Raw genomic sequence first — 12,512 nt, 5'->3', positions numbered from 1 at the left:
AGCACTATTTGTGTGAGAGGTTTAATATAAAGCAGACTGTCGTTTTTTTAAAGAAGACATAGCATATAAACTTCCTTTAAAAGAATGACAGTTATGCGTGATCTAGGATTAACGTACAAAAGTGTGAAAGTTACTTTAATTATTTGATGACATCCTAATAACAACTTTAATATGTGTAAGAAACTATATTTTTTATCCTGTGTTTATAACATAACATAACTTTATTGCATGTCAAGTATACTATTAGTAGCAAGCATTCAGAGCTATGTAATAACTGACAGTGGTTTAGAATGCAATTCACTGTCTTTTGGTTATTGTCTGACTTGTATTCTTTGACATCTTAGCATATGATTCAAAATATTATGATAACTATTTTAGACAGGAAGAAGTAAACTGGACAGTACTTAGAATTTCTGAACTCCCACAGCAGTACAAAAGTGCACAATTCTAAGTTGTTTGAAGCTGTTTTTTATGCTAAGGGCTTGAAAATGAACAGTCTGTAAGTTACAATTCACAGACAAAACCCTCATATGTGAATGCAAGCCACCTAAGCACCACATATCAATCCCTCAAACCCCTCCAAACCACCCAAAAAAATCTCAAAGTATTCCAACCACTAAAAAGCTATTGCACTCAAAGAAATAACATTTAACTATTCAGCAAGCACTATTTGTATGAGATGTTTAATATAAATCAGACTGTCATTTTTTTAAAGGAGACATAGCATATAAACTTACATTAAAAGAATGACAGTTATGTGTGATGCAGGTTTAAGTTGTTTGTAATAATGAAGATTTCTAAGCACTGCTAGCCCTGGTTTTAAGTCCAGTGAACCAGTGTGCAAGCAGATAATATGCCATCAGTTAGTAAAGCACACATGTGTGGTTTTGATGTTTCTAATTCTGCATACATTTTTTTTTACACTTTATTACAGTAAACCCTTTTAGAGCTCCACATGTAGTATGTATTAATACACCGGATATTAAAGTTGACCAGAGCAAATGCAGGTTTATGGTTAGCATTCATATAGCTATCCCTCATACCCCCACCCCATCCTTTTTTACAGTGTTACAAGCTGTTCTGAACCCCTGTGGTAACTAGAACTGTATCAAGGCTTGGTGCACAGCCAACCTCTCAGTGAAGTAGTATTTTCTCAAGTCCAACTTGAAACTCTCCAAGACATAACTATTTTTCCTTTTTCCTTCTCTCCTTGCTCTTCTTCTCTCCAGACTTCCTGCTTGTTCTTGAACAAAGTAGTATATTTAAATCAAATGTCCACTTTCCTTTGTCTCTTCTACTGTACAAATGTCCAACTTCAACAACTTTCTTTTCATATTTCAGTCACTCTGTAACTCCCATCATTTTGGGTAACTTTATACTAAATCCTTTTGCCAATCTGATTTCTCATCACCTGACTGGCATCCAGAAATGTGCCTAGTATTGCAGATGTGGCCTTAAGATTGACTGATGGTCCTATTTCCAGTAATAAGGTGGACAAACACAAAAATAATCTTGCTTTGCATTTGTTTGATGACAGTAGGAGATCTTGTACAAGGAAATAACCTCAGCATCTCTGGAACGCATTCCTTGCACTATGCAATCTAACATCTTACTGCTTTTTTTGCCACTGTCTTGCCATATTCCATGTCATGATTCAGCTGAGGGGTGATTAATACTTCCAGATATGTTTTTCTTCTCTGCTACTTATGACCATCCCACCATGATTGTATGGTTTCCCTGGGTTTTACCCCTTCGATGTGCATAACCCACACTTTTACACTAAATAACAGCTGGCACCAACTTTTCCCTCAGTCACATTCACTGCAGGTCTTTCTGTAGAGGGACTGCTACATTCATGATTACAGTACCTGGTGACACTGTTCTGCTTACAGGTCCTCTCTGACAAACACCTGCTGCTGTCAATTAGACAACTAGTTTAGAAACACCATCTTGCAGCCAGTCCCCATGCCCATTGTAAGGCACAGTGTCGAATACAATGGCAAACTGAGGAAAAAATGGGGCACTAATTTTTATGTAAGAGTCATTGAATGAACATAATAGAATATAATAGAATACGATAAATTAGGCCTTCCTACCATGGAAATGTCACTCCTCAAGCAAATTAATTCATCAGTTTGTGTCTGAACAAGGGCTGGGATATATTTATGTGACATGTAAGAATTCCATGATTTGGAGTTGAAGTAAGTTTGCAAGCTGAGAGATACAGGTCTGAAAGTCATATTTCACCATCTGACTTGGGTGGGGGTATATAAATGCACTTCTTTCACTGTGTGCCTGCTGACTGCAGTGATATTACTGGATTGAGTTAACACCTAATGCTAATAGGTGGTATGCAGTTTAGGGGTGAACCTCTCCTGTGTAAGGGTGTGTTTGCATGTGTGTGTGTGTGTGTGTGTGTGTGTGTGTGTGTGTGTGTGTGTGTGTGTGTGTGTGTTTGTGAGTGTAGTTCACTGAAGTTTAACAAATCATCTTTGAAGATTAACTTCTAAAGAGCTGCTCACATCTTGTATTATAATAGAGTGTGATGTTGTATACCTGTCCTAGAAATGTTTTGTTGTTCTTCTTTATATTGTATGTTATTTTCCTGTATCGTAAATTAATGCATCAATGCACAGCACACTTTTATTTATTTATTTATTTATTTATTTGTTTGTTTGTTTGTTTGTTTGTTTGTTTGTTGGCATTTGCTTACTGGGAAAGTCCAACGGACCAAGATAGCCATTTTCAGTGGACCCCCAGGGAGACCTCGAATAAAAGTGTATCTGTACACAGCTGCAAAGTTATATGCTAGACATATAATCTCAGGCTGTATGTGAAAAAGGAAATTTGTGAACAATACACCTAATTAACAAAACAAATCAAAATACAAGCATCAGAAAAATAGGTTGCAGACTCTAAATACAAGGAACAGCTATCATACATTAAACAGAATCATGAAATTTCCACAGCATGTTTTATCTCGTTCCTAATATACATTTCTTTTACCAAATTTTCTTGAGTCCCTATGTAAACATCGTCTTATTTATGTGTGCATCCTTTTGTTATTTATGCATTTTGTCCCTTATGACTCAGCCTAATAGCACATTAGAAGAGAAAGTTTTGCGCTTCTCTACTCATACCTTGTTTAATTACAAAAATAAAAAATATAAAGATCTCAGGGTAGTTGTGTCATTCCAGTGAACACCAGAGAAGAGAAAGCAGAATCCATTAGGGGAATATCTGTTGCAGTTGAGACATTTTACTAATCTGAAATATTTATTTATAAATTTTCCTTCTGGATACATTTTTTGTTGTTTTGAAGAAGTGGGGTATATCTCTGAAAAGGATCTCTTACCACAGGTTTCTGCATCAAGTAAAAATTATGAATGATTGTACAAAAAGCAAGTTATAAGAGACTACAAATCGTTTCATAGGTAAAAGCAAAGTACACTGCTAATAGAAATAATGGCAGACATTTAAGTTCCAGACTTTATACCCTTCAGAAAATTCATGCTAATGCAATAACTGTTATTCTATCAATTTTTCTAAGTTTGTAAGAGCTATAGTTAAAAATTGTCTCAATTTTTGGGTCTTTGTCCCGCTTTTATTCATGACTTTGTTGAGATTTCTTGCTCTAACAGGTCGAGAGGTATGCTTAGCATGCAGGAAGTTATCCATTTAAGTAAAGACAACATTAGGAGGCAACTGTGAAAATTCTGAGTCTCCCTCTCATTATCCCCCTCTTGTGGTCAATGGTTAGATTGCAATAAACCTACTGATCAGTTCTCAAAATTAGTTTATATAATTTTGAGATATAATGCGAACAGTAGAAAGCAACAATACAATAAATTAATACATACAGCCATATTTTGATTAAGGATAATATTTCTGAGGCTTTCCCTCAACTTCTCAACTCCAGGAGGAATACATAGCTCTTCAGGTCCAAGTGGGCCATAATTTCTTTCTCATCCGAATTCATGACTTATACGCCTTAGAGCAGTTTATTAACAAATGCTGCAACAATCTGACATGAAATTTACTTGGGATTTTCTCTTTTTAGCTTCAAAATTTGCAGTGTCTATGAAAAATTCATAAAGCTTTGAATGTTGAAACTAAAAGTCAAGCAAGAACATATTTAAAAATATTGACTCTTTGCCCCAAGAAATTTACAACAGCCAAATGACTCTGCAGCTGAATGTCCCTTCAGCCATGTGTCATCAACCAAATGGAAATGCCTTGACGCCTAGGAGCATGAACACGCTTTTATGTCTATATGACTGCAGCTCATTTGTGGTAACATTTATGTTTAGGCAACTACATTTCCTTTATCATCTGTTCCTTGCTGAATGCACCATAGTTCTCCCCTTGTACATCCCTTTTGTCTCAGATTGTGGCAGTGAAGATGAGTTATTTTACCAATTATCAAATGTACAAGTAAATGCATTAAATATGGAGTGGATGGTGAGGCCCAAAATGGCCATCTCGAGGGTGAGGAAAATTAAGAATCAGCTAAGTAATTCATCTGAGAGGTGTTTTACTGTTGTTCTGGAATAACACACTCATACAGGAGTTTTCAGTATAATAGCTAGTGAAAGGTTTTCACAAAAGCATATATGACCATTTTCAGTCACTGCACAGTTAATGAATGCCCGAATAACTGCAAGTGTGAGGTGGTCTTCTTAGTGTAACATGATCCTGACATCACAGATCAGAAAAAGTCTTATAAACACAGTGTCCCTAAAATGGCAGGAGAAAAGTTAAAAAGTAAAAAACAGAGAAACTAGTGGTCTTAAAACTTTGTAAATGAGCTCAGTCACAATAATTTCCAAAAATCATGAAACCCAGGTAGTGTTCCAAAGCACAGATAAGTGATCCTCAGTAACAAAAAAATCAGAAAATATCAGAAAAAAATAAAAAGAATGCATGATTCTTGCATCATTTTAATTAAAGACGTATGAGGGGGGTGACTCACCTCCATGGAAATGTGTGAGGTTTGCCCCCACTTCACCCAGGGTGACATTTATTTTTGTTTTTGATTAAATGGTCCATCAGTGGAAATAGATTCAAACACAAGTACATAATGAGCCTTTTACTGAATTTAGCATTACATATTCAACCACCCCCTGTTTTCTCTGTTTCTCCACTTTCTATGCCCTCTTGAATACCTGCATGGACCTCTTCCTATTCGCATATTCCATATATCTACAACCCTGTCAGTGTACATCCACAGGTATAGAAAGTTGTTGCTGTGGTCAGATTTTTGACTATGCCTCAGCTCTCCCTTTGTCTTTCCTGTTCAGGTGGCCCTTTCATATCATCTCAAAATGGTGCCTCTTTATGTTTTTGTCACTCTTCTTTCACCTCCTGTCAGCACAAAGACTGGGTTGAAGTACTCATTCGATAACTCTGCTTGTTTTCTTTCTTCTTTTACCTCTTTCCCATCTCTACTCTTTTTGGCCAAGTCCACCCACCTTCCTTCTTTAGTTATTGCTTAAAAATGTTTGATCTTCTTCTTGATACCTTCTGACAACCACTTTTCATCTTACTACTTTCCTACTTTCCCATCCTTTGTGACCCATCTACTTATCGACTCTTCCTCCACTAGTCCCCCCATGTTACCTTTTTTCTTGTCATAATCACAGCCTTGCTTTTTTATGCAGTCACACTGACTTCTTCTCAAACCCTTGACATCTGCCCTGAGATCTGCATCCCTGATCTAGTCCCACACTACGTTCACTCTATTGCTTTGCTTTCAGACCCTTAACTTATAGTTGATCATTTCACCCAGCTCATCGTAATCCCCTCTGAAATCTACCAACACTGTCTTTGTCCTTCATGACTTGCCCTTCTCTTCCTGCCCTAACCTATACAGTGACCTGGTTGGTGTTTTCTAATGACACATTTAGAATGATATTTCTCTCCTCCCTCCATCTTGGTTTGGACCTCATTCTAATTTTGTCTTTTCTGGTGCAGTTCCACACAAGTTGTCTGAATTTCTCATTGTCCAAAACTTCATTTAACTTCTATTACCTCTTATTTGGAGTTTGGGACATCTCATTCTCTTCCTGATAGTTTCAAATCCCCACTGAGCATGATCTTCCCATTCCTCATATACTCCTCCATTATTCTCTCTCTCTCTTCCATCCTACTCCTCTCTTTCTCTTCAGTTCTATCCCCCTCTTCCATCCTACCCCTCTCTCTCCCTCTCTCTATTCAATTCTACCCCTCTCTATATATCTCTTCTATCCTACCTCTTGGTGTGTCCTGGGATTTGCATACTATATCAGTTTTGAAATTCACTTGTATTTATTTTAATTCCAGTTTAGTTTTTAGATGTTCAGGATCTACAGTTTTGGATATGATACCTGTGAATGAGAGCTCATCCTCCAAGTCACAAGCCCTTCACCTTTGACATTGTATTCATAATCCTCACTTTCCACAATATTATGGACATTGGCACAGAAAGCATATCTGAGGATGTTGTCCCCAGCTCCCTGTAAAGGCATCTCTCTCCCCTCATTGGACCTGTGGGATATCACATTAACTATATCTTATGAGAGGGCTGTGGAGTCAATATGCACCACAACATGTGCCCCCCCCCCCATTCACTTTGTTACCACTTTAGACCAATCATTTTTTTCTGAGAATATCATTGGCACTGGTTTAACTATTTCCTGGTCGTCTCTGTCTTCCTAGCCAAAGTTCATAATTGCCTTGGTGACTTTAGATTCCTAGCTCAGGTTCATAACTGCCTTGGTAACTGACATTCCAAATACAAAAACACACATACCTGTCACCATTCTCCGTTCTTATACATTTTCCACTCCAGCTTTTCCCACTGTCCCTGCTTGCTTCCTCCCACCCTGTGCTGCAATAGACCCTTTTCCATCCCTCATGTATACCTACTATAAACCTGCTCTGCAGGTATCTATACTGAAGCCTGTCTCCCCCCTGATTTCACTCATATCCTTCTCATTATTCTGCTGCTTTTATTCCCCACACTCAGTTGATTCTGCTTATGCTCTCTCCCTCATAGTGAGTAGACCTTTCTTTTTCCCTTCCCTTAATGTCCTTTCCTGTCCTAATTCCTGCCTGTCCTTTTTTATTCATAATGTAACCACTTTTTCTACCCTGGTTGTCCATTTTTTGCTATACATTACCTCTCTGTCTCACCTGACCTGATTTCACCCCACTCATCTTTACCTGTCAAAGAACTGCTTCCTTACCTACTTTGGCCCTACTCACCCTACAGACTGCCCCCTTTGACTGACTACATCCAACTCCTCCTCCTAAATTCCTGATCTTTCATTCCCACCACCCTTGAAAAGGAACACCCCATCTGCTGTCCCATATTACTGAACTCTCTCACCTTCCACTACAGTCCTCCTGACCTAATATGGGTGCTACTTTGCATTGCAGTAAAACAGCAGGCTCCTATGATATGTTCTTAAGGATTAGATGTTGCTTCATCCTCAGACACCTCTCCTGATGAAGAGATGGCATGACATCAACAGATGGAGATAGTCAGGATTCAGGGAGACAGCTTTTCTCATCAACCTGCAGAAAGACCATCACTACTGCCCCAGAGGTTTCCGCCCCGAATAAGGAACATTTCAAGCACATACATTTCCAGGAATGAGAGAAATGTAGTGTCTCCCCAGTATTATCAATTTGTACTGGCAGAGAAATGTCCTATAATGAGTTACCTCTAATGTTGACCCAGGAGCATTATGGGAATATCTATAAACAGTACCCAGATTATTGGGGCAGCAGATTGCAGAAAAGACCGGGACTTCTTTTTCATGGAGATTTCTTATTTGCAAGAGTAGTAGAAGACAAATGCCTGGACAAGAGGATAGGATCCCAGCTACTTCCACTGCTTGAAGGAACATGGAATGCTTAATTATAACTGCAGTATCAGCTGCCTAGAGAAGGGACTTGGGAAACATTCTTCATCAGTAACTTTTTTTTTTCCATTATCCACCTAAATACCAGTAATCAATCAGAAGTGATCCTGTCACTACCATTTACTTTCATGCATCACATCATCCCAAGAATGATACCAGCATTCTGTATACTTCTAACATCTCTTTGGGAAGCAAGCAGCATAACAGCCTCAGTGTGATATTTCAACTTGCTGCTGTTATAAATCACACACAAAATAAAGTCATATTTTTATTTGATAGTTTTCATGCAATGATTCTATGCTTTCACATGTGACATACCTTTGCACCTCTTCCCATAAAGACATTGATCTTTTGTGTACACCTCTAAAGTCTGAGTGTATGGAAATTAAAAAAAAAATACAACTTAATTTATTTCAGCTTCTCACTGTGGAACATGTATACATGTCTCCATTTTGGTTACTTGTAGACTTTCAGCATAAATCTTTTGTATAACTTGGCTTTTTAACTGGCTCCCATATCTCTCATAAAATTCTGTCAATTCTGCACTGAATATTATGAAGGGCTGCACCTTCTACACCCCCTTACTAATATAACCATTCTCCGATAATGCCATTTATCGGGAAGGGGATCCAAGTTAAGATAGAACACAGATCATCCTCCATGCTCGCTACAATAACTACTAACGACACACTCTCTCCTCCAAACTAGCCATGTCAATGGTTGTTCAGCATAGCTCATGTAATTGCCCTTTGCTTTAAAAATGATACAAGTGTATGATGTTGTGGACAGTGTGCACTGTTACCACTACCCACACATTTATTTGGATTCCTGCAGAGAAATTAAAATAAAAGAATCACCACAAATGTGTTTCAACTTGGAGCTTTTTAGCACTATGCTCTATACAAACCCAAACCAAGCCACATCAATGATCACTTGATTGTGATCATCCTAATTGCTCTATCTCATGCACCAACTTCCCCCAATCAATAACGTCTTCTGGTTATCATCTGTAATCACCCAAAGTGGTAACAAAAGTAGCCACAGCAATGTAGATTAAGTTGTTTTTGCAAGATTAATCACTACTTTGCCCTTAACACACAGCTCATACATATACACACACACACACTCATACAGACATAAAATAACCTTAGTCATAGCTCTTAACCTCTTAGCACAGCAACCAAGAACAAAATCTAAAGTCACAGATGGTTAAAACTTCATAATTACTTACAAATATGAAATATTCCTCTTCTCTTATAGGTTCATAGGTTGGTATTTGGCTACCGGCCCTTTGGCCTATACAAGCCTAGCCATAACAATTCCCTGGATATTTCTTCCCAAAATATTTACTTCCCTGGACCCCTGTCTAGCAAGGCAACTGACATGATTCTCGGGGTGAATTTCCTATCTCCCATCCAATCGTCAAGGTTCCTTTTAAAGAGGGCCAAGGAGGCGCTCTGCTTGACATGTATGGGCAGTCTATTCTATGTACTTAGAAATTTGTTAGGATAAAAGGTTTTACATTCTCATCCCATTCTTCTGATATATATGAAGTCTGTAACTCAAAAGTCTCTCACTATTAGTGTCAGCAATCATCACTACTTTACCAGCGAAAAAAGGTATGAGTTATAGCAAGCCCCAGCCTCAAGGTACCCATTTATGAAGCCTACCACAGCCCATGCCCCACAGATGGATCATTCCCTAGGAGACAGCAGTATGACACACTGAAACAGTAAAGAAAAATGGGTTTTATTTTCTAACCTCTTATAATACAACAATAACAAGGCAAGCTTCAGGTCTACAGTTTTTCCTAAACTAAAATGATTGAACAAAATCTCTCAAAAGAGTTTCCTTCTTCCATACCTGTCAACTTCTTTGTTCAAGAATTCTGGGCAAAGCCAAAAATAACTGAGGGACAAACGGCCACAGTCAGGAATATTTTTAAATTAGGATCTATTCTAATTCATTTAATAATTTAATAGAACAGGTTTTACATCAGCATGCATTTTTGAGCAATAAAAGTATGAAACTTTAATGACTGTTATTACTGACTGACTGTAATCCTCAGTGACTTTTTGAGAGTAAATAGGTTAAAATGGATTTCTGTGGATTTTTCTGAAAATGTAAAATAAATGTTCTGCATTTCAGTGTGTAGAGTGCACTCAGTTTGAACTCAGTTACCTAACTTGGCAAAACTATATAGCTTGGCATTCATTGTTAATAAGAATCAGAAGTAAAATATTTTATCTCTTATAAACTATGCAGCTTGTGAAATTTATTATCTACAAGCAGGTCAAGACTAACTCTTGTATGCACAATCACACGCAAAATCCAATGGGCAAAAAAAAACAAGAAGTAAACAGAAAGTCCCAAACATCGGTAAGGTCACTACAGCTTTAATGGAGAATAAAAATCCAGTCCAGTGACTAAGCACTTTCACCACCAATGTGGCTTCTTCAGAGTCACTGGAAAAGACATAGACAATAATTTAAATAGTCCAATTCATCAAGTGGTGAATCAATCAAAGTAGTACTGCTTGAAACGTCATAGTGCAAACATACCATATGATGCATGTAAATGTAAAATGTAAACATTAAAATATGAAAGCACACCTGTGAACTGATGCATAAACAGTTCATATAAGTTGATGCACAGAAAAAGTAAATGTGCATAAACCTTCGATCTAATGAATTAAAAATTAATAAAATGTTAAAACCAATCATCCAGGAACAACTTGGAAACTCCAAGCCCGAAAAACAAAAATCATGAGTTTCCCTAAACTACATAAGATCTCTGTTTTAGGACTGACATAAATGAGATACCATCATTTGATCCTGGTGTGTGTGTGTGTGGCATTTAACCTAAGTTGCCACTTGTATTCCTTGTTTTTTAGCCAGGAGTCTGTCATCCCCACCCTTTGTGTTGGGTGCCACACAATCAATGACAAAGAAAATGAATTTCTTGAAATTGGTACAGACAGTACTGTGACCATAAAGTGCATTGTGAACATCCCTATTTTTAATTGCTCTCAGGCACTCACCTATTCTGTCCTTAAGTCTACGTACTGTTTTGCCCACATAAAAGGCAGAGCAGCTGACACAAGTAGCCACATATACCAACATAGTGGTGTTACAGCTGCATCTGCCAGGGCATGCCAAAGTGTGACTATATCCATGTATTGCTACATAGGGTCCATCTTTAATGTAGTGACAGAATCTACATGCCCCACATTTGAACATCAAGGATTTAAGCCATTTGTGATTGTTGCTTTCAAGTATGTTTTTAATGTTTTTTTCCCCTACTGAAAACAACCTTAGGTTGGGTTCCCAATATTCCCTTACTATGTTCATCAAAACATAACTCCCATGTTTTTGTAAGTGCATCAATAAGGGGTGTACTCAATTCATTGTATTTTAAAACAAATACATCAGAGTTGTTCCTTTTGTCAACTCTTGTTGTGTTTATACCCGATGTCAGAATGGGCACAAAGGACATAGATCTTTTTTGCACAACCTCACACTTTGTACCCAAAAGAAGTTTTAATGGGTACCCTCTCTCCAGGAACATCCCCACTAGATTAAACATTTCCTGTTAGAAAGCTAAATTGTCACTAACCGACCTTGACAGCCTCATCATCTGCCCCTTAACAATACTTTTCCTCTGGTGGTAAGGGTGACAGCTGTCAAAGTGTAAAAGTGAATTAGAATGTGTTTTTGTTCCGATGTGTGTTACTGTGTAACCCTGTATCTGTGTTCATCAAATGAATATCCAAAAAATCTATTTCAGAAGCATGACAAGTGTATGTAAATTGTAGAAAAGTAGTAGTATGGTTCAAATACTCTACAAAACTTCTGGGTTCCTGTTCGCTTCCTTTCCACAGGAGCAAAATGTCATCCAGGAAGCAGTTGTATAGCAAAATCTTATCCATAAAACCAGTAGGAAAAATATACAATTCTTCCCAGTGTGACAACTCTAAATTGGTATACACAGGGGCACATTTAGCACCCATGGCTACCCCCACAACCCGATGGAACAATTCACCCTCAAAACTGATGCAGTTGTTCTTCAAAACAATTTCCATAAGTTCTAGCAATGCATTAATTTTGGTTTTGTCAATGTTGTCACTCACAAGCAAAGCCTCTCTGAAATATGCCAACCCAATTTCATGAGGAATGGCTGTAAACAAATTGACAACATCAATAGTGAGGAAAGAATATCAATTAGAGGTATCAACCCGCCTCAAACGCTCCAAACAAATGCCATGAGTCTCTCAATATATGCTCAAAACCAGAGACCGCACGCTTGGACCCTACATCCACAAAGCCTGCCATAGGTTCTGTCTTCGAACCCCTGGCTGCCACAATAGGTCTAAATGGAGGTTGTTAACATCTTTGTGGATTTTGGGAATCCCAAAGATAACAGGAACAATAGGGTGAGTCACCTTCAAAAAGCTGATTTAATTTTCATCAAACATTCCCTGATATAGTGCTTCAGATAAATAAAGATCCACACACATGTAGGCCCTATTGACTTCACATCTAGAGACCCTCTTGTATGTTGTAGCATTGTTAAGAATGTCATGCATTCTAGACACATAATCAATGT

The sequence above is a fragment of the Protopterus annectens genome, chromosome 5.part0 (genome assembly GCF_019279795.1).
Source record: "Protopterus annectens isolate FY-2018-M chromosome 5.part0, PAN1.0, whole genome shotgun sequence".
NCBI classification, from domain to species: domain Eukaryota; kingdom Metazoa; phylum Chordata; order Ceratodontiformes; family Protopteridae; genus Protopterus; species Protopterus annectens.
Note: the sequence above shows the minus strand (reverse complement) of the source record.